Genomic DNA, 26608 nt, shown 5'->3' with positions numbered 1-26608 from the left:
CCAACCCAGCCTCCTGCCACAGCCACTGTAGGGGTTGTTTGTTCACCCCAGTGGGTCTGTGTGTTACCCTGCATCAGAGCAATCTTCATGTTGGCTTCCCATCCCAAAACAGCGCAGTGGACCTTCTGGGCTGTGCTGCCACCTCCATAGCACTCATGGAACCATAGAATAATGGAATTGTTTGAGTTGGAAGGGACCCTTAAAGGTCACCCAGTTCAGTTCCCCTACAATGAACTGGGACATCCACAGCTTGATCAGATGCTCAGAGCCAGTCAACTTTCTCCATTACATTTAAATCACTTATGGCTTGAATGAAAAGAGCTTCTTGCACACAGAGCAATGAGTAAAGCAGAATCTTATGGCCGTAGATTCTTTGGATGTTTCTCCATAAGCAAGATTTAGATGGGATGCATTTGTACTGCTGGGTGTGGGGTAACAGGTAACAGCCTGATGACTGAGCACCTGATGAAGGGGTATGGCTGATCCAGGAAGCACAGATGTAAGCAATTTACCTGTGCTTCCCACATGACCAGAAGGTGTGGACCCAGGGTTCACCTCCACCTCCCTTCCCCTCCCCTCCAGGCTCATTTAAGGGTTAGTGTGTGAAGAGAGAATGTTTTCTGGATGAAGGCTCCTTTCTGAGAAGGGTGTTCTGCTATCAGGGATCCTTATTTCCAGCTGGGTGAGTCAACTTTTTTTCTGTATGTAACTGTTGGTGTTCCCAATAATACTTTGTCTGGCATTGTAAAGAGCTTGTCAGAAGCTGCTTTGTAGGACAAGCACTGGGGAGGAGTGTACAACTTTATGGTGCTACCTGTATCTGAGGACCTCATTTATGGTCAGTCCCAGAGCATATTCTCATACAGCCTTATTTCTGCCCTGTTTTCAAACTTGGCTGGAAATACAAACATTGTGGTAGGCTGACTGCAGGGCTGACAGAACTCACCACAGACACCTTCTACAAAAGAGCACAATGTGTGCAAACCTGGCTCAGGATCCTTTGACTCCAAGTTGTCTGAGCAGGTTTGATAACACATGTAAGCCAACTCAGGCCCTTTACTGGAAAAACTTGCGTCAGAGCCGTGCACAGCTTGTACTAGGAGGATGCAATGCCTTTAAGCCATGTGCTTTACAGGTCTCTTGCTTCTGCACACTTCACTCATGGTATTTGTGAGGACCAGGGTCACATGTGAGCTTTCATTAATTGCAGATTGCAGCACTGTTGTAGAAATGGTTTACCTTATTTTCTTCTTTCTGGGGAGAGGGCTTGCCTTGCTTTCACGTCCACACCACATCAGTTTGTCCCTGACTCCTCTCTCCCTCTGCCTTGTTATAATTGTTGCACAATAACTGTAAACATAAAGCACTCTGATTAGTATATTTCCTTTAACACAGAAACAAACAGACTACTAGGAAATGACCACTTCAGATTACTGGAAAAATCACACAACATTCTCAAACCCAAGCCAATTGCTGTTCTTTGTTGCATGTGTAATCCCAGGGACGTCATTTAGGGCTGCACACAAAAGAGGGTGTGTGCTGTGCCCTGATGTGCATAAAAAGCTGTGGACTCCATTCTGTGTTCTGCTGTCATCACCTCCAGACTGCTATGCTTATAAACCAAACACAAAAAACTTAATTAAAGGGCGATTCTGCAATGCTAATACATTTGTAGACACAGCCAGAGGATTGGACCCCATCTGCTTCCATGACAGTGCTTAGGTTGGATATTAGAAATAAGTTCCCAGAAAGAGTGGTTAAGCACAGGTAGCCAGGGGAGCTGGTGGAGTCATTGTCTATAGAAATGTGGCACTGAGGGACATGGTCATTGGGCATGGTGGGTTGGATTTGGTGAACTTAATGGTCTCTTGCAACCTTAATGATTCTATTCTATGGTTCTGTGATAGCAATCTGGAATCCGAGGAACCATAAGGTTGGGCTTTGAATTATTTTTCTGCTGAGCTGAAGCACGTATTTCCATGCCAAGAAATGCATTCTGTAAGGAACTTGGAGGCAGTGGTGGCAGCAATCAGAGCTTTCTCTGGCCTGCCCAGAGCAGGGCTGGGGGCAATATGCTCTGATCCAGCACCAGGCTGTGCCCAGCATGTGGTCAGCTCAGACCAGTGCAGTATTTGCCTTTCTGCACAGCAGTGAGAAGTGAATCAGCTAACAGAAGCTGCCAATGCTTCTAGAGGAATATCAGCTTGGCTTGTTAGGGTACACGGAACTTGCTTGATACTATGCAGGGAAATCATTGCTATGAAATGGCTCGGAAATGAAGAAAATAAGTGCAGAAGGAGCAGTTTTCATAGAATCATAGAATTGTTTGAGTTGGAAAGGATCCTTAAAGCTCTTTGGTCCAAATCCCTTGCAATGAATAGGGACACCTGCAACTCCATCAGTCCTGACCTTGTGTGTCTCCAGGAATGGGGCATCCACTACCTCTCTGTGCAACATCTACCTCATCACCCTTATTGTTTAAAACACAAAACCACAACGACAATAACAAAAAAACCCTTTCCCTATATCCAATCTAAATGTCCCCTCTTTCAGTTTGAAACCACTTCCCCTTGTCCTATCCCCAGTTCAACATTATTTGTTGGTAAGCATCATCCTTGTAGGATGTATGACAACAGGAGAGCATCATTTTCTTATATGTGGAAGCCTCAGGTTCGTTCATGTAGGTTAGTAACATCTTTGGAGATGTAGGGGATATTTGCATTGTTTTTAGCTGCATTGGGCTTATGCTGCAGATGGAGTCTCGGTATCTGCTGCACGGATCCCTTTGCTGAGGAAAGAAAGCAGCTTTGTCTGCACCTTTCTTCCTTTGAGAGGAGAATGAAAAGCTCTGCCCCAAGCCCCTGTTGGGCAAACATAAGCAGGGCACCCTGTTTCCCATGTGTGGTGCACCACAGCATGGCTGTGAGCTGCTGTGAGCAGGAATCCAAGCTAATGATAGCAGTTATTCCAACAATGCTAATGATTTGTAGAAAGATGAATTAAGCAAGGAGAGAGAGCTGCACAAGTCTATTATTACCCTGTGCCTAACTCTATTAAAAAGAGCTGAGCTGTTCATCCATTTATGAGCCATTGACAGGGAGGTATATATCTCCATGAAAAAGGTCAGATCACTCCAAAATGGTCATGGACACATTCCTTTTCAAGGAGGAGCTTTCTGTGGCTGCAAGTCTGTCTTTGGCAGAGGGTTTCCATATGCAAGGCCACCTGTAATGCTCCTTTTCCTGACTGCAGGACTTAATTTCAGCTTTGGAGGTGAAGGGGACAAGAAACTCAGTTCAGTTTTGACTGCCTATTGATGTGGCCAGGGCAGAGGCAGGACACCCTGTTGGAAAGCTGAATGTTTGGGAATGTGTGCTATTCTGCCACCTCACGTTATTCTAACCCATGGATTCTGCCCTATCAATCTATCTTGGAATACTCTACAAAGCTGTCATTGGGGTATGGGAGAGCCTCTCATTCAGAACAGTCAGAATGAGACAGATCTGGAGTTCTCTATTTGTCTGCAGAAGAAAAACAGTAGCAGTGGGGGGATATAGCCAGCAGTATAGGGTGCAGTTCTTGACAGAGAGGTCCTAGGCAAAGGGCAAGGCAGATCAACGTGAGGCACAACTGAGTGTTCTTGGAGCTCGTTGCCATATCACAGTTTATAGCACTGAGAATAGGTTATCCATCTCAGGATGGATGTACAGGGGTCCATAGGTCTCCCTGAGGCGTGCCTGTGCAAGCTGCAATTGTACCTCTCTGGTGACAGCTGAATCTGCTGTCGCTTCACTTAACAGTGACAGCCAAGTGACAATGGCTGTTAGCTACTAATGACCTACACAAGACTTCACACCCCCTGTCTTTCTAGTGACCTGATGTCCAGAGTTGCTCTGCTCCCCAGAGGAGGGTGGCAATGAAGGCAAAGCCCAGCCAAGCCTGGAGGTTCTGCCAGTTCATCTACTGGAGGTTGTGAGGACGTCCACTCCCACTCCTGCCTTTTCCTGCCATCTTCAGGAGGTTCAGGAATGGCTGTGTATGCACCTTGAATTTTTGTCGTATCTTGGTTTCAGCATGTTGTGTCACTTCTGTTACATTGGGCCATGGAGTGTCACGCCTGGTGCCATGACATTATGTGCTGACACCTAAGGAAATGAGATGGAAGTATGCTTCCAGCTGTCAGCACTGACAAGTATTTGTGCTGTGGTCACGTCTAGAGAGCTTAAGTGAGACAGTGTATTTCAGCAATGGCAGTATTGCAAGGAAAAATATATTTTTTTTTGTGATGCCAGTTTGGGCCACAGAGGAAACATGTCACGTATCAGGGTCACAGAGACCCCCAGCAGCAGAATGTGATGGACCTTTCCTGATCCCATTTCCATGCTTCGTTAAATCTGTCCATTCTCATCTGGTTGTAAGAAGAGGCTGTACCTAGAGGGGAGTCCAGCACATGCTTTGCCCTTTCTACATTAAGAGTAGTCTACTGCCTATGCAACATGCAGTGCTGTATTAATCCTTTGGTATGTCCTTTTATTGATAATGATAATAAAGCAGAGTGGGTCAGTAAGTCATAGAATCATGGAATGGCTTAGGTTGGAAGGGATCTCAGAGATCCTCCAGTTCCAACAGCTGCAGACAGGGTTGCCAATTGCTGGATAAGGTCCTAGATCTTGTTGCCTGTGGCCTCATCTAGCCTGGTCTTGAAGGCACTGCTGAAGATCAGATGTTTTTGTGACATGCAATGCAGTTTGTCCACCTCCTTCACCAGCTGAATCTGTGCCACCATAGCTGCTTTACACAAGACAGTGAAGTTTCTCGTGAAGCTCCTTTCTCATTGCTTCCAAACCAAATGCAGCATGTAGATTATGAAAGGTTGTCACTTGAAACCAACGATGAGTGAAAACGTTTGAGTAAAACAAAATGCAGCCCCAAATCTCTCCTGTGGCTCAGACTGTCTCTTCCAAGTTTGGTTTTTTTCTGGTGGCTTGGTGAAACTTCCATTCTTATTCAAAGTCTGTTATCTGATTTCTTGTAGGATATTTCTGGGTAAGTGGGGACAACATATCTCTCCATCACATTAGCTCTATCATGTTCACTTAACAGGTTTGACAAAGTCCTGTTAAAATCCAGCAATGTTGTGGGGAAGAGTCTAGATTGTATCACCTAACTCCAGATCTTATCATGGCTTCTCAGTCCTCATCAGTTACAGCAATACAGATAAGTGTAGTCTTTTTTTGCTAATTTGGACCAAGAGAGTCTAGATGACACACAGTTGACATCCTGAATAACAAATCAGCTATTCATTACTCAGATGCAGTGTGGCTAATGTTCCCCAAAATCAATGTACGTTTGCCCCAACAGTACTAAAGCAGAGAGAGAGCTCAATCCCTCCTTCACGTGCTTCTGAGTCTCAGTACTAAAATCACTGCAATAAATCTCTGGAGGCAAAAGTAAAGGTTATACTCATGAAGATAAAAAGGTTGGAGTGGGGTTGCCCAATGCTTTTGGGATCAAGCCCTGTTTCCTTTCAACGTACTACTTTCTGGTTTGTGAGTAAGAGTTCATAAAGGAGTTAAATTAAACATAGCAACAGGTTAAACAAAGAAACAGGTTCCCAGCCTGAGTAAAGAGTGTGCTCTGACCTGAGAGGTCCTTTTATACAGCTAAAATTGAAAACTTCTGGGAAAAATGGAGGTCCTTAATGAAGAAAATGAGGATTGCCAGCAATATAGTGAATAGTTGGGCCACTATTTTCTTTCAGAGTAGATTATAGATAAGAACCAACAGACACCAAGCAAAATTGATTTCTGAGGCAATAAAACCCACTCACCTTTAAGAAGTTTTTACAATCTCAGAAACCAGGAGATAAATGCTCAGAAGAGCTGCACAAGATGTAACGGAGTATTGTGCACCACAGCCAAGCAATTTTGTAGGCTTCTTTGAGCTTCATAGTAGGATGAAGAGATGATGTAGCGGAATATGTGGCAGAGCTGGAGGGGCTAATTGAATGTTGTTTGATTAGCAGCCTCCTGAGGGATCTGCTGTGAGACAGATGGAATTTCATCGTTATGAGTGCCATAAACCACTGCTGATTGCTGGTGGAGGAACACTTCACCTGGCCCAGTACAGGGCTGTCAGCAGTGGCAAAGGAGGAAACTGTGAAATGCTGAAAAGACACTTGGAAAGCAGAGACAAGTGAGCTGGCCAGCTGTAAAATGGGAAAGGATTTTTTTTTTCTCCTCTAAAAGAAGACTTTATTTTACAGCAAATTCTACCTATGAAGTAGCCTAGGGTCATGTATGCCTCAGGTTGGGATGTGCAGCCAGAAAAAGAAATGGTAGCTTTCAGGAATAGCCTTGAAAAGCCAGTATTTCATTCAGAGGTGAAGGAAGGGAGTAGGAAGCTTTTGATTTTGATGAGGCAGAAGACCCCTACACCATACATTTCCTAAAAGACGATGAAGGACTTTACAGCATAAATGTGGAGTTAAACTGCCTGCCAGCTTCAACAGAAGCACACACAACACCCATCAAGGAATATATATCCTGAAGGGCAAAAGAGGGCTGAATCCACTGCCGAGTGCCACATTGATATGTGGGCTTGCTTTGGAGAACTCCTCCTGGCTATTGGTCTGTTCCTCTACAACACAAACACAGAGATAAAAATATATTAGTCTTAGATACCTGGGACATAACCAAAACCTGTCAGGTGAAGATTGTTTGCAAGAATTAGAAGGAAAATGTCAAACCAGGATCCGTAGATATACCACTTCTACATGAAAATACATGCAGGGATTTATAAAGGGTTAGGACACTTATAGGACAGAATAACTGGGATTTATGTGATGGGCTCACACTGAAATAGCTGCAAGTAGGGTTAGTTCCCCGTGCCCTTGGAGGAAGGACTGAGGAGGGAGAGCATCATTCAGAGCTTTGTTTATCTGCAGGGATTGCACCTTGAGTTCCTGTATTTGAACCAAACAGAACCAGTTTCCTCTGCAGCAATTACAGTGCCACAGTGAATCAAGTCTCCAAGGACACCAGCAGCCCATCCTTCAGACACAGCCTGGCAGAGCAGGGGAGGTGGAGGCTGAATGTTCAGTGTAGGGCAGTACAGAGAGTTGTGAGCAGATGGGACTGGGTGAGGGTCTGATTAACAGAAGAGTGAAATAGGCCATGAAAAGCCTTGGAGATCCTCAAAGCATGAGTGAAATGTCAGTGAAAAGGACCCTTTGTTCTGCATTTAGAGTAGGCGATGCCCACCAACAAAAGGTATTTCAGTCATGGGAGTAGCAAGACTTTATAACCAATGTGATGGTTGTAACCATGCTACGTGGTAAGTAGGGCAAGGATTTACCCTTTTTGCAGCCATTAAATAGCCCTGCCACTGTGGAGGCAACTAGTATATGAAAATATTTTATATTATTATTACCAGAATGGATCTCAAATTCCTTAGTCATGGAACAGAATTAAAGAATCATGGATTTATAGAATGGCTTAGGTTAGAAGGGACCTTAAAGGTCATCTAGTTGTAATACTCATGCTGTGGGCAGGTTGAAAACCACTAAATCAGGCACTGGATCAGTTTGCCCTGGGTATCACATGAAAACCTGAGGTGACTTGCTACTAGTAGAAAAGGCAAAAAGAGGATGATGACAAAACTGAAATGCAGTGAGTTCATGGAAGTGCTTTCCATTTTGACTCTTGCAATGATCATCAGCTCCGCATCCCATGACATTTTTGTATGCAATGTGAAGACTATTGGAGGGTGGACAGATGGCTTCATCTTCAGGTCGGTGACTAGGGCAGAAATTAGTTGGTGAAAGAGAAGCAAGTTTTTGTTCTGGGAATATAACATTGCTGCTAGGTGGGAAGTACTTTATTTTTCTGGCAAATCAGAGCTCACTAAAAGGATTCTTCCATGGAAACAGAGGTGAGCTGACCAGGGCACCAGGCCAGCTGCTCTGCTAGGTTTTATCCTTTTTTTTTTTTTTTTTTTTTTGGCAGAAAATATCCTGTAAGGTGAAGGCTAATGTAGAGATGTCTCCACTCTGGTAATGGCTGGTACTGCAGAGGTTGGTCCCACAAAAGAGGACATGTCCTTCCCCGGTGAAGGATACAGTTGCTTTTAGGGCCATCTTCTCAGGATCACTGGGATGCTCAGCAGAATTGTCTTCAGTCTTCTGATTTTAAAATTCATACTGTGGGTTATATACTTCCAAAACAGCAGGGATGTCCACTGCTGTCTCCAGAAAGCCCAGACCAGTTGTGCTGTGCAGAAACCACTCATAGGGACCATGGAGACCAAAAGACAATGAGCAGGGAAATACTGAAGACTTTCTGAGCAAAAATGGACTTATGTATGTTTAAGCATTTTAATACAGTACAGCTTCAAATAGTGTATTGGAGAGCTGCTAGAAAGGGGATGTGAAGGAGATGATTAATGGGAGCTTGGGAAAAGATCTGAATAGATTTCTTTTGAACTATGCCTCAAATTACAATGGATGTGAGCCTGGCCTGGCTGTTGATGAGCAGGAAGATAACACTCATTTGGCCTTAATCTATCCCATCTCGGGAGAAGGAATAAAGCAAGCCTCTAAAATACAAGCTGCTCACTTTCATGCAAAGGATGAGTGCTATGTAAAGACCATCCGCATAAAAATGCCAGTCGATGACAGTTCACGTTATTTCTTGGTATTACCTCAAAGTAATTGGGCTCTTTCCATTTAAGAGGTGGCTGAGTCTTAAGATGCTATCAGGACATTGTGTCTATCGAGTGGTGGTGTTTAAATACTGTAGTTTGAGTGCCTTCACGCTTGGAGCTGAGGCCAGGAGATGTGTGCCTGGTCCCAAGGTGGAGGCTCCTTCTCAGTTCTTTGCTTGACAGCAGAGATACCTCAGCCATGCAAAGAAGGGAATGAGAGTGTTGTGTAGCACAGGCTCTGAACTGCCTTTATTTTTTGAAGTAAAGCATGAGAACTGTAATTAACAATGCCTTGTTAATGGCAAGGGAGGGATAGAGTTAAGAGTTCATAGAAGTGTTAGTATCTTATTCAGTTATTATGGGATGCAACGCACTCACTGTATGCTTTCTGCAGCTGTGTGATACCATTAAATATGGAGGCAGGTTCCCACCTGCAGTGCTGTAAGCACAGTGTTAGGTTTTCTTCAACCAAACAGTCTCTTTACTCAAGGAACTGCTTTAACCCCACCTTAGTGGAAGCCTCAAGGAGTCAGATCCTTCTCAGGCAAACTCGTTCCTTGAGTGTATGAATTTACTTCCATTTATTCTTTGTTTCTAGGAAAGAAAATGAGAGACTGGTTCCAAAACCTGGCTGCTTTGAGAGGCTTTTATCTGCTCCCTGTAGGCACCTCAGTGGGTGCAGCTCCCCTGGGGAGATGTTTACTATTGTGTGGGTGCCAGATGCCTGCCAGGTGTAAGCAGCCCCAGCTGGGAGTACTCCTGGGGGAAGATTAGATGATAGGAGGAAATTTTTCCCTGAAAGGGTGGTGAGGTTCTGGAACAGAGAAGCTGTGGGTGCCCCATCCCTGGATGTCTTCAAGGCCAAACTGGATGGGGCCCTAGGCAGCCTGATCTGGTGCTTGGCAGCCCTGCCCATAGCAGGGCAGTTGGAATTGGATGGGCTTTGAGGTCCCTTCCAAACCAAGCTGTTCTGTGACTGGATGATTCTAAGACATAAGGAACTGTGCAAGGATGTTGAACCAATAGAGACGGGAAGAAAGTCTTTGCCTCCACTCCACATCCACAACAGCTCCTCCAGGCATGGAGGCAAATATGGGCCAGGATGAAGCCTGTCCAACTCTCTGTGAGCCATCTTGTGATTTCGGCACCCATAGAAAGCCCTCAGCCTGGTTAGTTGCTCTGCCGTGGGCAGGAACAGCGAGAGGACAGAAACTTCTAAGCAGCAAAGTGGGTGAGACAGAGCACTGCTTGCCTGAGCAGCTGCTTTTTGGAGCTGTCTCTGGCTGTCATTTTTGGGGAGGGACAGGGGCAGGGAAATTGGGCTGGGTGGCAGATGGTGTTAAACAGGAAGGGAGTCGGTGTTTGTTTGCAAACATGCTGAGGTGTCGTTTCATTTTTGCCCGGCGCGCTAACAAAATCAGTGTGGGAGCTTCTTGCCAGCTCCTGGAGCCCCAAACACTGTGGCAGATGAATCATCTCCAACCCAGGAGTAGGTCCTTGTCCCAGAAGTCCTCCCTTAGAGAACAGTGAGCCTGAGATCCAAGTAGGTATTTACAGCAGGGCCAATGGTGCCTTTATTTTGAGGCTTCAGTCAGCCTGCCTCTCTAGCTGTTTGTTTCTTCCTTCCCATCTTCAGAGATGCAGAGACATTCACACAGAGATAGCTTGCTGCCCGCCGACGTGCTGTGTCTCACAGCACCCATGCAGCACCTTCCATGCACCAAGGACACAGCACTCAGCTCCTGTATTTCACCCCATCCCTGCTGGTGTGATGTCTCACCCATGGGATGTCACAGTGGCAGCACATAGGGGCTCATATCTGCAGCGGTGGCAGGTCCCTGTGGGCATCAAGTCCCACTGGGGGATGCTGATAGTAATTCTAGTTGTGTGGGGAGATGCCTGCATCCTTAGCACCCATCCAAACGTGTTGCTACTTCCACAGCCTGTGAACCCTCTACACATTGCATCCCATGCTGGCATCTCAAAGTTGAAAGGGACCTTAAAATCCATCCAGTTCCAATGCCCCTGCTGTGGACTAGGTCACCATCCACTAAACCAGGTTGCTCAAAGCCCCATCCAGTCTCTCCTTACTCAGCATGTTCAGAAAATGTTTGGCATGTTTAGGGAATTTTTGGCACGATCACCAACTGATGGTAGGGTTGGGAGGGATTCTGGGGATTCTAGCCTCTGGGTCACTCTCAACCTACTATAGTATCAATGGGTTTTGTCTCCCCTGGTGCCAGCTGGGGGCAGCATGATGGACCTGTGGTACTGTGATAATCCCCAGGGAATTGGCACCTCCCTGTCCCCAGCCCAACAGAGTGGTGGGCACAGAGGAGGTAGTGCCCTGCCAACCTGCCTGACCCTACCGGGCTGAGTGGGTCAAGGACCAAGAAAAGAGATGTGGTTTTTAAGAGCAACCTCCTAAGCCATCCCAGACCCTCTGTTTGTTTGTTGTTGTTGTTAATTTCTCAAAATATGGTGTTTTAGGACATCATTGCTTTGCTTCTCCTTTCTCCTGCTGGGAGAGCCAGGACAGATGACTCAGAAATTGCTTAAAAACATCACGCTCAGCACTGCCACAATCAGGAGACTGGCTTAAAAATCATGAGATTTCTACAAAACAGAAATCAATTCTTTTCCCTTGTCCTCTGGTGTTTTTGACACAGAGGTCAACTCTTCAGCCCTCAGCTCTGAGGGATGTGTTTTTTATATTTTGTTTATTCTTAATGAAAAATAAGATTGCTGGCTTGTCTCCAGCATGCTTGGTGTGAGCACTGCACAGAGTCCTGTGCCTCTCCCATGGAAAATGTGCAAGCTACCCACATCTAAGCACAGGGAAATCAGGGAAGGGTGGATGCAAGCAATCAACTCTGCACCATTAGCACTTCCTAGTGACCAGGCAGTGCTGCAGCGTGTCCAGATCCGGGGAGCCAGGCTGCCTCCAGGTCCCATGACTGCTTGCCAACAGGAAAAATGAGTGAATGTTCCCTGGCTGTTTTTCAGGGCTGGATATTGTACTTTAATGAACAATCAGAAGGCAACTAGCTGGAAAATAACTGGACCTTTAACAGCCTTGGTGCTTAATTTACCATGTACTTTTTCTTACGTTCTCCCTCTCATTGCTGACATTATATCAGCATGGCCGCCTCTCTGACACCAGTTTTATTCAAATATTGCTGTTTCATCTTGCCTTTGTTTCCCTGGGCTATTTGTCCATCCCTGCCTCACCTGTCAGAGCGGCCCATTGCCGCCTCCTCCATCCCAGCCCATTAGCAGGGACAACTCCATCTCCATGCTCACATCCCATCGCACAAACCAGCTCCTCCATGGGATCCAGGGCTGCTCACCACATCAGCGGCTGCTCAGTTGAAGTCATTTGAATCCATGATTTATGTGTTCTTCACACTTTAATTGCACGGCGGAATCTCTCACTCTGGCAGTGTCTAATCTCCCGACATTTCACATGCTCTGCCTGTGCAGTGGTGGAAGATGAATAGCCCATTCATGTGGGGAGTGCTTCACATCCAGATACGCTGACTTACAATGCTGATAGACTGGAGAGAGATGAAGGATAGCAGCAGGGACTGGGTAACTTGTTGTGCCTGGCAAACCTCATTGATTCCAAAATAAAACGCGCTCTGTGTTTATCTGTAAATGATGGCATTTTCACTCGCATGACTTTTTACTTCCAGCAGATCTCCTCCCTGTCTATGAGTTTCTACAGGAGCTGCAAAGCATGTCTTTGCCTTTAGGGTTTGTAGGGTGGTGCCCCCAGAGCCAGCTTTGGCAGAACAGGCTATTGAGAGAACCTAAAAGCTCTCTTTAGAATATGTATGTGAATATTGTTGCTGTTTGGCACTGAATCTGTCACCTGAAATGCCTGAGATTTTCTTAATGGGGCATGAACATTTTGCTGGCTCCTTCTCTCTGATCTCCTTAAAATATGTGTGTTCTTAAGTACTGTAAAGCTGAAGGGCTCAATTTATATTTTTTGGCATTGTAAAAGATAGAAAGAGAGAAGACCATACCCATCGGACAGAGTGGGTGGAAAGAGGTGACTTTATCCTCATCTGAGGAATTAACATGTTGGGCCTTTCTGCCGAAGGTTGTGCAGAAAGCCTGTATCGTCAGATTAGGGAACTGAAATCGGGTCTTTTTTTCAGAATTCTGATCCTAGAACAAGTTTTACCATTCGTGATTTTCACACTGAAATCTAATATTTACCCCTACAACAGATAAAACTTCCAACAAAGCGTATCTATAAGGGACATTTCTCTATCCTGTCAGCAAATCCTCCTGGAATAACTATAGAATCATTCAGGTTGGAAAAGATCATCTAGTCCAACCGTCCCTGTATTGCCAATATTACCCACTGACCACATCCATCAGTGTCACATTTCCACAGTTCTGAACACTTCCAGGGACACTGACTCCACCACCTCCCTGGGCAGCCTGTGCCACTGCATCACCACTCTTTCTGATAATAAATTTTTCCTAATATCCAACCTGAACCTCCTGATTTACTTTGGTATTTTGTGCGCTTGCATTTATTTTGGAATAAATAGAGGATTTCATCCATACTGTGGATGTGAAACAGCACCTGCAAGAGCAGTCACATCACATCAGCTCAGATTAGTAATTAGATATTTAGAGGCGTAAATCAGAATTTGGCTGGGCTGAAAATTCTGAAGTGTGTAAATCAGCAAGTATGAAGGCTCAACCGAGGAAGGAATAGAAGGGAATGTGTCTTCAATCTTGAGATTGTAATGTCCTGTTTAGTCTGACCACTGAAATGATAACTCGTGAATCTTATTTGATTGGCTGATAAATGCTAAGTTACTTGTACAAAAGTGGAGCAGCTTTGGCAGAGCTTGAGGTTTAGCACAGAGCAACCCCCCAGTCTAGCTGGCACTGGATAGAGGAGTCTCCTAGGCGACTGTTCCCTAATGATGGAGCACCTCTTTCAGTCAGTAGGCTTCCTGTCATGTTCATGTGAACGTTTCTGGAAATGTTTCTGATAGTTGGAAGATCAGTTTTGGGACATATTTAGTCCGGAAGTTTGTGGTCAAGAAGCTGCACAGTAGTAGGGTCAGAAAGGAGGAAGTTTTCATAGAACTATAGAATCATTAGAGTTGGAAGGGGAGACCATCTAGTTCAACTGCCCTGCAATGAACAGGGACGCTTACAGCTCCATCAGGAGCTCAGAGTCCAGCCTGAATGTCTCCAAGGACGGGTACCCACCACCTTGCTGGCCATCTTGCTGCAGTGCCTTACCGGTGGTTTCTTCCATTTCTGTTGAAATCCCATGAAGTACTTATAATGTGTATAAGTAACATAATGATGTGTGTTTGAGCAGTCAAATAGGTGGAAGGCAGGAAGAGAGGTCTGCCTGATACAGCCCAGGGCTGGATCAGGAGAGGATGCATAGGTTCAGCTGGCAGAGATAGAAAGGACTCTTTGCTTTAACCCACTGCAGTTATGTTCCCAATGTTCATTGGGCTGACATTTCCTGGCAGTGTCTCTGTGCCATTATCTGTGACTAGATGAACTGTCTTGGAAATGTTGAGCAAATATAGCTGAAATGATGTCTTCTCTTCCTCTGAGAGCATATGAAGACATGAAAATCTGGACTATTTTTTTAACATGGGAATCACAGTTGGAAGTATTGGCCTGTGCCTGTATAGACCAGCAAATAACTGCCTTGGGAAGGGGGTTGAGTCTTGGAAGTGGATCTAACTTCTGTTAGAGACTGTGCATTTATCATTGCAATGAGTAACATGATGAGAGGCTGTCTACTTTAATTTCCACTAATTTGGCAAGTTACTAGAGCAACTCCAGATCCAGATTTCCACAAGATCTTGGAGGCTTTTGAGCATGTCTGAAAATCTGATTCTTATTTTAGGTGTCTAAATGGGAATCAAACACTCGTAAAATAATCTAGCCCAGTTGTGGGTGCCAAGCACTTAAAAATCTGACCTTCAGTTCTTGAGAAAATCTGGCTGCTTACACGTTTTAAAGCTGAGAAAAGCATGGCTAGAGCATCAAGCCAAAGGAAACAATTTGTCTTGTAATGACAGGGTTGAGAGGTAGATGATATTCTTTTAAATAAGTACAGCACCTAGGTCTGGATGATCTCTGCTTCCAACTAGATGAGGATATAAAGACACTGATAATGAGATTCATTACAGCAGCTTTCTAATCTCTTTCACTACAAAATACATTACATTTGGAATTTAACTGTGTGTGCAGCACACCAGGTGGCCAAGCTGCTTTTACTGGGAGAAAATAAAGAAGCTGAAATGCACTGCTATAGAGTGCTCTTAATGCCTAATAATGTCATAGAGGAAGAAGTATGTTCTTGCTCTCTGTTGCTGATGACTGCCGAGCGAAGCACATGTTATACAAAGTCACATATGCTGGAGGATAACGCTGCTGCGGGAGCCCTTAGCTCACTGGTATGTGACACTGCAATGTGATTAGGAAAGAAATTACATGCTGGCAAAGAGCTTTCCCCCATTTTGAGAGTGAGAGAGAAGAATTGCCCCCTTGGAAATGTTATATCTAAGTGAATTTACTTTTCCATGGGCTGGTATCCTTCTAAGGAAGAAGGATGTTCTAGCTGCTGCTCAGCCGAATGGATATTTTTTACTTTATTGGCTCAGGATGGGCATGGGGCTATTGGCCAAATTCTACCTAGGGTGAAGCAAGGGAGCCCTTCATCACAGTCAGGGGAATTTGAGTCTGAGTTTTATGTTGCACTGAATCTGAATATGGAGACTTAAAAATAGGGCTTCTAGTTCACATCCCAGTCTCTGAGGTGTTCTTGCTAACGGTGGAGGTGTGTTGACATGGCAACTCCCTAAATCTAGCCCTGAATGCTGTAAGCTTAACTCCTGGCCTACTAGGACTTGTAACTCTTCAGAATGAAAGACTAAGTCAAGGCTTTCCGTCCACTGAGAGTGATGCTTCTGAATCACATATGTGAAGTTGGTGTAGGTGCTCTTTCCCCCTAATCTCATGAAAGCTTTCAATAATTTGCATTTAATTTTAACAGGAAGTGAGTAGATCTGTTCGTCTGTAGTATTCGGTGAAAACAAAACTGTGGCAAAAATCTTTTTTCCCCTTATTGTAAGTAAGCATTCTATGCAACAAAATAATTCTACCTTTTCTTTTCCCCATTTCCTTTATTATGTTACGGAGTAGAAGTTCTGGTTGGCTTTGGGAGGGAACTATAGACAGGCTGTGAAGTACAGTGCAGTATTGAGAGCTCTTCCCAGCTGTTTGTTACAGATCAGATTCACTCTTTGTCATGGGCTGGGATCCAGTTGCAAGACAGATGCTTACAGTTTTGTTTATTGGGCTGCTACACAAAGGGTTGTGCTCCACACTGACAGGCAGCAGGTGTTTTGCAGAAAGAAAGAAAATGTGTTTTTGTATTTATTTATTTATTTTTTAACCGTTTACACATTTTTGTTATATACTGATTGCAGCTGGATGTGCAAAAAGGCAGGGCTGGAGGTATCCACCAGCCTGCCAACTCCTATCACTCAGACACAAACACTGATGCACTAGGACTTGAACTTTCTCCATTGCTTGGGGATACTCATGCCATACCTGCTTTCCTGTACACTTCTCCCATGACTTCTTACTCCTCTCAAAGCTGTGAGCCTTGTGAGTGTCTCTGGCAGTTTACTTTGCTAGGGTTTGGTGAGGCATTGGAACAGGCTATCGAGGGAGATGGTGGAATCACTGTTCCTGAAGATGTTCAAGAACTGTAGAGAAGTGGCACTGAGAAACATGGTCAGTGGGCACGGTGATGATGGGCTGGGATTGGACTTGGGGATCTCTGTTTTCCAACCTTGATGATTCCATGATTACCCAAGGAGACCATGATTACCCAAGGAGACCCAAGGCGTAATCAAAACGCACCCCTCAGCAGGTAGTACATTTCAGGTCTCATTTCAAGTCATCTTCCACCTCCTTTATGAGGTTCTTTATGAGGCACCTGCCTGTCATGGCATGTGGGCAACTATCCTTTGAGTGACAGTCATATTGGATGTCTCTGTCTGTCTTCACTGATGTCATGGATGTTGCTTAGAACAAAATGAAAGATGAAGTTATTGAAAGACGTAGGTAAATGGAGCATAGATCCACTTGAAAAGAGAACAAGAAGTTGGATAGTACAGTGGAGCTCAATGGCCGTGCTTCCTTCATGCCTTCCTGCTTCCTCCATTGTGCCACCACATGTGTGCCTTTGTGTAGCCAAAATGTAGGTGTCTCTGACCATAGCTCACTTTAATGAAACACACAAGATGTTCCTCTCATAGGATTTTGGACCAGTACTGAGGTATCTGTGAAAAGTCATAGCCTTGGGGTCTTCAAAGAAAAGTGAAAAAGCAGCTAAAAATAGATATGTTTGTATAGTGATCTACTGAATATCTCTACCATAAAATTTTAAGGTAAAATCCCAGTGTGTGGGGGAGAAATAACCATACAAAATACTGAGAGATCTCTGTCAACATATTTCTGAGTCTGTATGATTCTCCCATGCTACACAGTCTGTGCAGAGCACATCAGAACTGACTTTCAGCATTCAGTGATCTCTCAGGGACTTTTCCAAGCCATTCCAGCCAGTTGTACAGAAATGTCCTAAATAGTGGAGCTGCCATATATACATGAATTGGAAAACTGCATTGCTGCGTAGTATAACTTCTGTTCTAGTGTGTTTAGCCATGCAATTATTTCTGCATACTGAAGCACAAATAAGTGCACTTTCAATCACATGTTCTTGCAAAGGGCACTGGTGTAGCTATGTGAAATCTCCTTGCCCTGTTCCCATCTTATGTAGTTGAAGGTTGGGACAGAATCTCATTCTGGAGCACAACAGCAGATGAGGACCTGGAATCTTTGACTTGTAGAGGTGATGATCAGTGTGTGAGCAATCCTGATGTCAGCACAGATTTAAAGCAGTCAAGCTAATGAACTGTGAATAGGTGTGGATTTGTGAAAGATCCACCCAGCAAAATCACAAGCAGGAAAATGAGCTGACTTTGTGAGGCTGCTCACAAAGCCAGCAGGTTGTCCAGCTCTGGGCATGACTGAAGAGCTTCTGCAGAAATTCAGAAACTAAGCAGAGAAGTTGTTTTACTTTAGTATCCAGGGGGGTTAATGGGAGCCCACTGGACCCCTTTTAATTGGCAAGTAGCCCCATGGAGGCTGAGACATGTTAAACAATTGTCCTGGTAATCTAAAGCACAGGGAGACTGAAAGTGTTCACATCTATCTTGTGAATTCCTCAAATAATAAACACTGGACAAAGATCAATAAATAACCAGATCAAATCTCACTGAGAAGGCACTAGGAGAGCATCTAGACAGAAGCATGTATGGGGTAATGTTATGCAAGCAGGAAAAAATCACACAGAGGCACAGGCTGGAACTGATGTCTGCTCTGAAAGGATTTCTGGCAATGTGAGGTGAACTGTTTTGGGCAGGGCAGGTGCTTTTTGTTCATGTTTTGAAGAAACAGAAAACTCTTCCAAAGGTTGACTCAGTTCTATTGGACTCTTTTGGAGGAACCCAAAATGAATGTCAGTCCATAACATTGCCAAGAAACAGTATATCCATGAGCTGTATGAAATGGAATTGTGGCTTGTGGAAAGGCAACACGTTCTCCATTCCTGTCACTGAAGTGCATGGGATTTGGTTCAGCTAATCTCTTTTAAACAGCCTTCCTCATTGTCCATAAATTCCGTTGAGAAAGTTTAACGTTCCTAAATCCCCATGAATACAAAGTATGCCTTTCCTGAATTCTTGATATCAAAAATATGTTATGTTCCTGGCGTGGACCTTCCACATGACACCTACTAGAAACTCCACAGGTAGAGTGACTGGATCAGTGTCAGTCTGGCCCCAGGTGAGTGATTGGGGTTGGATGCTGAGGCAGGATGAGCTCAGGCGGAGATAGCTTTGGGGTACTCATGGGAAGCAGCTGTAATCCATCCCATCCCTCCCTCTCAATGAATCTCAGGGCTGGTGGATAGGGCTTATGGGATGACATGCAGGGCTAGGAGGATGTAATCTGTGGGATTGTGCAGGTAGGGGATAGTATGGGTAATTTGGATAGGGGGATGTGAGGAGTGTTGACCACGGTGGGATCTGTAGGGTCACACATAGGAGGACAGTGGCACTGTGCATTGGGTTTGGGAAGGTCAGCAGTTCATAGAGAAAACTGTGGAGCTGTGTGGAAGGGTCATGGCTGTGGAGAGATGTTGTACGGACACTGCTGATGCATCCTGTCCTTGAAACGGAAAAGGTTTTGATATCTCTTTTTTAACCAAAATGCAGATCTCTAGGCTTTGTGAATGTAACACACTTGTCATGTTTAACAAGATACGTGTGAAATGCTGGCTTTCCTACAGCCTACCTGCGCTTTCGCCTAAGCCGTGATGCCAGGCCCCTGATCATGCAACACTTTGTTTTTTGCACCTTGCTGATGGGTTGTCAAGACAGTGCACAGGAACGTCACTGTGCAGTTTATCACTATGTCATCAGTGTGGAAGCAGGTGGCATTGATGTGCAGGTCTCCTTCCTTGCCCACCTCCGCCCTGCTCTGCTGCTCAAGCCCATGACAAACTCCCCATGACTTTTTCCAGTTTTTTTTCTCACCCCATGCAGCAGGAAGACATGACTGAGTGGAGCTCTGAGTGCTCCAGGTCACTACCACAGCTTGGAGGATGGGATTCAGCCATTCCATGTCATGGCAATCTGATTCCCAGAGCAGGGAATGGACACCACTCATCCTGCTCCTGTTCACACCCCCCCCGAAGCATTCCAGCATAAGCAAGGGGGTACTCTGATGTTTCAGATGAGCTCAGAAAGGTGAGGCAGCAATGATCTGTTGGAATTTATGGTAGAGCTTTACTGGGGGAGTAGCACTCATCCAATCCATAAGGTAGTTGGCAAGGCTGATTGTAAACAAGCTAATGCTGAATTGCTATTGAATCTTGAAAGGACAATATTGTGAGTAAAACACAGTTTTACTCTATACTATAAACAACTTATAGTTTATAGTTGTGCTAGGCTTTGAATGAGGTGACACCACAGTGGGCATCCAGGAAATGAGATTAAAAAGATGGATGGTAGATGGGTGAGGCAAGTTTTGGTTATGCCTCTTGAACAAACTGAAGAAAAGATACTCAGAAAGGTGAAAGGCAATACCTGCCTTGGTTTAAAGCACTCTCTCACCTGCCTCCTAATCTTTTTAAAACCAAAGGAGAATGTTAGGCTTTGTCTTTCATGAAGAATGAGTGAATTTCCTACAGAAGTATGAATATTTTGCATGACCAGCACAACCAGCCAAGAAAGCACGGGGCTCTTTGTGCAGCAGTGGATAGGCATGCTCTACAATATGCCCTCAGAGTTTGTCCTCTAAAAATGTTGGCTGAGTTTCTAGCTGCTTCCCAAAATTTGGTCTTCTCCTACTGCCTTCAGGGAAATGAAGATTCATGCTGAGGTCCACTTCTGTCTGGGTCCAGCTCTGCAGAGTGTGCTTGGCTGTCCCATGGAGCTGGCAGAAGAGTGGTCATCTGTAGGGTTGGAATCGTAGAATCATAGAATCGTAAGGATTGGAAAAGGCCTCTAAGATCACTTAGTCCAACTGTCAGCTCATCCTCACCATGACCATTAAACCACATCCCTCTGTGCCACATCTCTGCAATTCTGGAACACCTCCAGGGACAGTGACTCCACCACCTCCCTGGGCAGCCTGTGCCACTGCATTAACACTCTTTCTGAGAAAAGGTTTTTCTTAATATGCAACCTGAACCTCCCCTGGTGCAACTTGATGCCATTACGTCTCATCACTAGTTACCTGGGATGCCTCCTGCTGCTACCCCTCCTGGTTTGATGTTCCCAGAATGGGGAGCAAGTTCCTTCTTTAAACAGGATTTACACTCATATAACTTCAGATGAGTTACATCTCACATAGTTTCTGTATCTAAAAGACAGAGTCTGAGTTTGAAGCAGTAAGACTAGATATGCTCTACAACTGAGAGGGGAAAAAAGGAGATTTGGCTCCTCTAAGAGGTGCCTGCAGAGCCCCTGAACCACTTGTGTTCATGTTTGGCCACCATAAAGAGGAAGCACTGGCCTAGATATCTAATAATTTGTGATTAGACCCAAATCAAGTCTACTCTTCTTGCCTTGTTAAGGGTACAAATCTAAGAATAAAGTAATGTGTTGGCATTTTAATAATAATGCCAGCAGGATTTCTTCATTTCCTGTGTTTCTTATCTCCAGGGGGGACAAGGAACTGCATGGGTAATGAGTCAAGGTTTCAGTTGTTATCTCCCCATGTCAGCATGGATCCAGTCTAGTGAAATCTGGATCAGCTTGCTGGGAGGGTCGGAGAGACCTCGAGGGGACCTTGCTTAAAGAAACAAAATTGAGTCACTGCTGGGGGTGTGAGCTTCTTGACTATGAGCTTCTTGACTATTTTTGATCTGGATGTGACCATCTGGAAACATTGCATCACCACAGGTAGGCCCCGTCTTTCTGTACAGTGTAGCTCAGCTGGTTCTTCTCAGAACTCACAGGGGCAAACTAATACTCTACAGGCACTAGTTGCTGGGCCAATATGTTTATGTAAAAGTTTTGCCCTCTGTGGGATTGTGTAAATGTGTCTTTCTCAAGTTGCCCTTGAAAACTAGCCAGACTCCTGGATCCAATTTGCCCAGATCTAGTAGACAATGGGATGACAACATGAAGGATTGATGGGATGTGCCTGGCATGTCTCCGGAGTCAGCATCCTCACGATATAGGGACAAAAACTGGTCCTGGTTGCAAAAACCTCAGACTTGTCTCTATGTCTTGTACCACCATCAGAGCCACACAATGTAAATGTTTATTGCCTTCTTTTCATGGGTCTGTGGTTTGTGCTTTGAGTTTCATGCCATGCCGTGAAGAGGACCCCTGGAGTGCGATGCTATAAAAGAGCCAGAGGCCAGAAGCCATGTATGAGTCTCCAGCCTGGAGAAAAGCCCCACAGTTTGACTCTACTGGGGCAGTTGGGTATTGAGAACAAGGGAAAACCAAGTTGGCTATAGGATACCATCCGGTCTGTAGGGTGGACAAATCCATGAAGCCTTGGTGGGGGCTTTAAAAGCAGCATTGCTAGGCTGGAGGGAAGGAATGTTCAGCCGGGGAGCTGCTATAATGGAAGGAGGAGCCTGGAAGAAAGAGGAGAGCAGCAGCATTCACTTTCTCTATTTGTGAGCTTGATGCAGAGAGACATTTGTAGTTTCCAATAAGCAGTTCATTTATCTTAACTTAATACCTTTTTACTCCATTGCTAGAAGAGTGATCGCAATTAAGGCAGCACAGCAGGGCTTCCTGTACAAACCTCCGAACGCTGCAAGTTACGTTATTTGCTACAAGCAGCCAGAGTTATGATCACCAGTGAAAAATAAGCTTCCTCTCTGGCAGCAGGCCAGCATCATCCCAGCAAAGCAAAGCGCTGGGAGAGGGAACGCATTGAAATGTAAAGCAGTTAACATTTCTACAATATGTGTCAGCATCCACCAAGCAGTGTGGGCAATTAAGTAATGTTACATTGTACACTTCACCTTGGAAGAAAAGCTCATTTTGATGGACTAAAACACCCCAATGCCACAGACTCTACTGCCTATTTCACATCTAAAGCAGTGTTTTCCCTTCGATGTACGGCGCTTAGCACAGAATTAAGGGGAAGAAAAAAGCAGCATGATTTTAGACTTAGAAGATAAGTAAAAGTGTGGGCCCTCTGCCAAGTTTCTCACCATTTAGCAGCATTGGGATGGGATAAAGAGCAGATTCCTGACTGCTTCCCACAGCCACTTCTCCAGTTTTGCAGAGCTGTTTTATATTAGAAAAATGCTGAAGAACTTTCATTACCTCTTTTCTCTGATTTAGAGGATCTTTGGGTCTCCTCCTCCCCCTTGCCCTTGACCTTGCATCACTGGGAGCTGTTTTCTTGCACAAACTGTTAATGCTCTTCAGCAATGACCAAGGAAGTTGGTTGTCAGACCCACTGCATTGATTTTATTTTTTTTAAGGCAGGGATATCCCAAAATTAAGCATGGTAACACTGCTGGAAATTTTCCACATCACCCCATGGGCTGCCTTGGAACTAGAAGGTGACTGCTGAAAAATAAAATGGTATATGTGCAACTGGGCCATTAGTCAGGGGTATGTGAACCCCTCCAGAGATGAATGGAAACTGCCTGTTGCTTGAGTTCAACAAAAGGGAAAACCTGTCTTCAAAAAAAAAAAAAAAAAAAAAAAAAAAGATATAAGCAAAAAAACCTCAGTCTCTGAATTCCTGTGGGTTCTATTAAAATTCTTTCCCTGCTGGCATGTTATTGGAGAGCCTTTAGCATTGAGAACTGATTGTCCGGTACTGCTGGCTTGTCTTTTTTAAAACCTGGATGCTGACTGGAACCAGATGAAAAATTTTTACTGAAATGTCTATTAGGGAACTAATTCCGAGAGGAATTCAGCAGTCTTTCAGGCTCATTTCTGATACACCCAGATGCTGAATTGGTAAAGACATACTGCACATGCTGCAGAGCAATGGAAGGAGAGGAACGGTAGAGAACAAAACAGACAAAATGTGGATAAACCCTTCGCTTGTGAGGTAGTGGCAGCATTCTGACCAAATCTTCTTTTGTCTTTGGTCTGTGAACTTATTGAAAGTTACTGTTATCTTAGTTGTAATCATTAAGCTTATTAGGATCGTGAGATTTAAGGAATGAAGTTCCATTTTTGCAGCTATGCCTAAGCTTCCAAGGGATGCTTTGAATACACAAATTTTTGGTGCGTAAATGTAGTTTTTTTTTTTCTTTTTCCTAGACCTCTCTGTTCTGGGTAGTGATATATGGTACAGTATTACCGTTTGGTGTGGTATTTGGGATGTTTTTTTACTCAGACCCTGAACACTGGCTCTGCTCTCAACACTTGGAGGGTGCAGGAGGCTTGCCTTAATATCTTACACAGGTTCTGAACCTATTTCAGGCTGCAGTTTACACAAGAAAATAGCCTGAAGAAAGTGACATTTAAAACCTGATTGTGAACTGCCAAACCCAGGAGAAATTCTCAATAATGGGATACCTGGGAATCCCAGTTTTGTAGAAATTCCCTGCTGGTTGTGAATGTTACGCTTCTGGATAGGCCCTGGTCATTCGCACTGAAGATGAAATAGGTCTTTCAGACCTCCTAGAATAGCCTGAAGAGCAAAACTGGATTTCTCAAGCAGTCAAGACCAAATTATTTCCTACAATGCCAGTTCTAACAATGGGACAATTATTCAAAGGCAATAGAAAATCACTCTAGAAAAGGACATTGGGACATGAAGAACATCAGAGCCACGGGGACAGCATTGTCTTTAACTGACAAATACAAAATGTCCTCCTGCCACCATTTCACCATGGGTTGTGTTGCCTCATCCTGCTGTGATGGGCATGGGTGGGCGTTACTTTCTGGGTTTTGTCTTACAATTTATCTCTATTTAACCCGATAACATAAACCCTCCTGCTCCTTGCTGGAGATACAGCTCTGACGCAAAAAGAATGTCCAGGAGATCTATGCAACAATCCTGCAAGCCTCCTGGATGCAGTGACTTAGTTGAGACGGCTCAAGTTTATTGTTAAGCATTCTCCCATGCCTTTCCTGAGATGAGGGCTGGATTAGTAACTAAGACAATAAATTTCTGGTGGTGACTTGGAATGCCAAGTAGCTGGTTTAAAATATTTAGAGGTCTGGGACCTGAATCCAAAGAAAATTGATTCGCTATTTCCATATTCCGAACTGACCTGCATGACACTGGGTTCCCTCAATACTCTCTTAATACCTATTCCTTGTATTAAGTGGAAAATGAATGTACTGCCTGAAGGGAGCAGCTTGGTTCACTTTCATAGCATGGCTCTGGTTGCATGTCAACTCAAATGATGGGCTAACAGGGTCTACGTTTTACCCCAGTCATATTCTGGGTTCACGGTTGCCTGTCTTTTTATCTTTTTAATATTAGCAGTGTTCATGCTACTTTGACACAACATTTGAAGACCACTATGTCTTTCCAAAAGTCTGTTAACTGAATGTTGCTGTTGTCAATGTGTCCTGCTAAACCAAAAATATCAGCATCGTGGGTTATATAGGGTGATATATTCCTCTTCCAAACTTCTCTATGTCCATCTAATTCTCTCCTAATGCCTTTTGAACCATCTCAGATTAATAACGGGATCAAATCCAAGTACCTTCTCCAGCGATATGACTTCTGAAATAGGATCCAGGAACGTGAACAATGTCTATCATAGAATCCTAGAATGGCTTAGGTTGGAAAGGACCTTAAAGATTATTGAGCTACAACGCCCTGCCATGGGCAGGGCTGCCAACCACTAAATTAGGCTGCCAGGGCTGCATCCAACCTGACCTTGAATGCTTCCATGAAAATCTTTCCTGCAACTGAGTAATTGCTCTAAGAATGAGATGAACCAAGGACCTGTACTTGAGAACATGGATATGGTGGACTGGGAGACACATCATCAGCTCTTGTGTTTGAAAGAATATTCTGCATATTCTGCTCCCTTAAAAAACAATTCACATGCTTTCCCTCAGTAAGATTCTTGGTCTGTTTAATGGGACCAAGTCATCCTCTGCCTGACTTTGGTGAGCTTTGTACCAGCACTGCATGTAACTCTTAGTGCTCTGCCACAACAGCTGTGGGTAAGGCCAGCAGTGGGAAGAACCACTCTGTCATTTCGCTATGGATCACTGCTACACAGACAAAACACTACCAGCAAAATGTTCTTAACTCACCCACCACCACACCCATATTGCCCTTGATAGGGCATCTGTGTCCCAGATATGGAGAGTTCCCATTCCTTCTTATCCTGGTTTCAGCAAGAGGCAACACAAGGCTTGAAGCCTGTGTTTGTGCTCACTAATTCTAACTCTCCAGTCTAGATGGGTAAAATTCATCTCCACTATAAACATTTTCAAATATTTACATACAATAACAATTATGGACATTTTGATTTCAATGATTAAAACACCAGGCTTGACTAGACACTAATTGCTATTGATTGTTTAATGATACTGTGGAATGGTAATGCAGGCTTCATATTGACGGTCAAAAGCAATTGACCGAAAAGTCATTATCCATTTTTAGCATTACAAGTAAACTGCCTGAATTTTGATTAAAAAATATCATACTGTTGTAGAAAACCTCCTAAAGAGAAAGGATGAAAATTCTAACCTCTGTATTATTGAAAGCATTTAAATTACTCTTCTGACCACACAGTGGGTATGCAAGAAGAAATTTAACCTTCATTTCCAGAAGGAAGCTTTGACTACAGTCAGTGGTTAGAGCACTAATCTTTTGGTTCTGGGACTGGGATTTAAGTTCCTTCTCTGATTTTTATGTGCAGTATGTTTATGGCCTCATCTCACTCCTATAATTGGCATTGCATTTCATCACAAAACCATTATACATAATTTAGCTGCGTTCTTCATAGGTCAAACCTGAGTAGAAGGTCACACTGGAGCTACCTAAACCATATGCATTCCTGAGATAAACACCAAATCTTGATTTTCATTTTGCTGCCAATTCTTTTTTTTTTTTTTTAATGTGAAAAGAAGAAGGGAAGATGCGAGGAAAATACTGAAAAATGCTGAACTTTATCACTAGCAGTATTTTTAGTGTTCTCTCTGTATATTATTATGCATGCCACTTGCAGCTTAGTATAGAAACCTACTAGGTCAAATCAAGGGTCCACAAACTCACTGACATCTCTGATCACAACCAGTATGGGAGCTGGGATGTTACTTTTAGAGCTAATGTTTTCTCAAAAGGGTATGTGAATTAATGT

At 44.1% G+C, this 26608-nt stretch overlaps 1 long non-coding RNA gene across 1 annotated transcript in view; it reads left to right on the top strand.

The window, feature by feature from the left end:
- The first annotated feature begins 550 nt into the window (after window positions 1–550).
- LOC146544062 (uncharacterized) overlaps window positions 551–26608 on the top strand; it is a 100747-nt gene continuing 74689 nt past the window's right edge. Inside the window, exon 1 of the long non-coding RNA XR_014884113.1 lies at window positions 551–682. This is a non-coding gene — a long non-coding RNA (uncharacterized LOC146544062). The remainder of the gene's footprint in view (window positions 683–26608) is intronic.

Source organism: Meleagris gallopavo, chromosome 6 (assembly GCF_905368555.1).
Source record: "Meleagris gallopavo chromosome 6, MGAL_WU_HG_1.1, whole genome shotgun sequence".
Lineage (NCBI taxonomy): Eukaryota > Metazoa > Chordata > Aves > Galliformes > Phasianidae > Meleagris > Meleagris gallopavo.
The sequence above is the reverse complement of the archived record's forward strand: the minus strand, read 5'-3'. Positions and strand labels throughout refer to the sequence as shown.